This window comes from Tarenaya hassleriana, unplaced genomic scaffold (genome assembly GCF_000463585.1).
Source record: "Tarenaya hassleriana unplaced genomic scaffold, ASM46358v1 Cleome25, whole genome shotgun sequence".
Taxonomy (NCBI): Eukaryota; Viridiplantae; Streptophyta; class Magnoliopsida; order Brassicales; family Cleomaceae; genus Tarenaya; species Tarenaya hassleriana.
This window is the reverse complement of record NW_010965775.1, coordinates 1,456,800-1,459,078: the sequence shown is the minus strand read 5'-3', so window position 1 is coordinate 1,459,078 and position 2,279 is coordinate 1,456,800. Positions and strand designations below refer to the sequence as shown.

The following is a 2,279-nucleotide window of genomic DNA, read 5'->3' as shown; positions in this document are numbered from 1 at the left end:
GTCTGGAAGAAATTATCGTTGAATCTGAATCGGAACGACTGATCGATACGGAGGATCTGCAAGCCGAGATCGTTGTTCTTCGACTTGCAGTGGACTTTGAGGTTCTTGTTGTGTCCTAAGGAGTTCCTGACCACGACCGTGTTGGGATTCTTGGCATCGCACGTGGCGATTAGGGCAATGATCACAAGGACGACGATGCACTTCGAGTTCATTGTATGAATGTGGAATTGTTTTCTCGTAATTTGTTAGTGGTATTTATCCTAGAGAGTTTGAAACTATTTATAGATATAGACAGGTACATGCGTATCTCTATGTAATGATTTTGGCTTTTGTTATGTTACAATCTTAATTTATCTAATTTTCCTCCTTTTTTAGTTTCTTGATTTGCAACTATACAACGAGTTGTCGTGGGGGGGGGGGGAAACTGAAGAGAATGTCGATGGCCAAATATAGAAATTGAATATCTAAGTATGTGAAAGAAGGTTAGGCTTGTTGGTTATGCGTTTTACTATATATATTTGTATATATTTGATTGTATTTAAGTTGAGATTCTTAGATAAGGTGGTATTCTCTATTCAAATGTTTTATGTTAATATTATTTCGAATATCTATCAAGGGTTTGTGCATATGCCTTACATGGATGTGCATTAAAGGGTTTATACATATGTATATGTAAGTTGACATTAAAAACATTATTTGCTGCAAGAAAAAAAAACAATATTATGTAACTGATATTTCGTGAATATAGACTTTAAATGCTTATGACAAAGGGATTTTCTTATAAACTTATTTAACCCGAATAAAACGTTAAAAAAAAATTCTTTATTTTACTAACAAAAAATTAAATTGTAATATCTAAAATTTTATATTCCATATTTTGATACTTGAATTTGGAAAAATAAAAAATGAGATGGTTTTGGCCAATCAAAGTGCAAAAAAAGAAGAGTTGACCAAATAAACCGACATTTCATCCATTTTACGAAGCTTGGGTATTCGAATGCGAAATATATACAATTTCGATAATAAAACAAGATTTAAACGTTATTGCTTTGGAATGATTTGTTTGATGCCTTTCCATTCATGTTCTCTTTTCCTCTATACCTTATTTACATGTTAGAATTTATCAATTTACAATTGAATTCGCAATAACAATCGTAGTTATGATTTATATAAAATTGAAAAAAATAAACATTTTTATCAATAAAAATGTCCACTAACTGAACCGAACCGAATTGAATTTAATATAAAAACCGAAAAATTGTTGTTGTTTTGAAACAAAATAAGCATATGTGATCCAATATATAACTGAACCAGGGAAAAACCCCTAGGTGAGTTAGCAAGGAGCATGGTCAACATATCGAGAGGTTGGGGGTTCGACTCCTTGCCCGCTCACCTATCGCCTGTCAGTTACGGCTGATTTACCTCCCACGCGTGTGTTGCAGGCTTGTGCGTGTGGGATTGAATTTACTCGGTCAGTGCGCCCGAAGGACCGCAGTCGGGATTCCCAATATATCAAAAAAAAAACTGAACCAAATCCGAAATGGTCACCCTAATAACAACATTAAAATAATTATTTTATGAGATGAGAAATCAATTATTATAGATTTATAATTGATGCATACGCGTCATCAACCTTTGGTCGGAATACAAATAGTTTTAGGATATATATTTTGTGGGAAATCATACAAAGGAGAAGCATTTCTCATTCATTTGTGAGGCTCGTCCCATTTATACTTGAAAACTGGTGGCTCCTTGTATTTCAAGAGATAGATCCCTTCCTCTCTTGCATCCCAAAGGAACTCCTCCCCGTACCTCGGGAACTCAGCTGCACTGTAAGCCACGAACACTTGGTGATGCATGTAGTTCGGGCCCTGCCACAGGAACTGTCGACCGTCTTGAAGAAGTTATCGCTGAATCTAAAACGGAACGACTGACCGATACTGAGGATCTGGAAACCGAGATCGTCGTTCTTCGACTTGCAATGGACTTTGATATAACAACCTGATGTTTTTTTAAGTTAATTAATAAATTAATTAGTTAAATAATAATTATTATTAAAAAAAAGAGAGAGATGAGCAGCCCACGTGAAATATATTCCTCTGCCGGTACAACAACCTACCTATACATACATATATATGTATATATAATATTATTAAAAAAATGTAATAATCTCTCTATAAGAGAGATGCAGGAGGAGCTTGCATAACACGGAGACGGAGAGAGAGAGAGAGAGAGAGAGAGAGAGAGAGAGAGAGAGAGAGAGAGAGAGAGAGAGAGAG

General features: G+C 35.2%; 1 pseudogene; it reads right to left on the bottom strand.

Moving 5' to 3' along the window:
• Window positions 1–212, bottom strand: part of LOC104816679 — a 500-nt pseudogene extending 288 nt beyond the window's left edge.
• Between the last annotated feature and the right edge of the window lie 2,067 nt (window positions 213–2,279).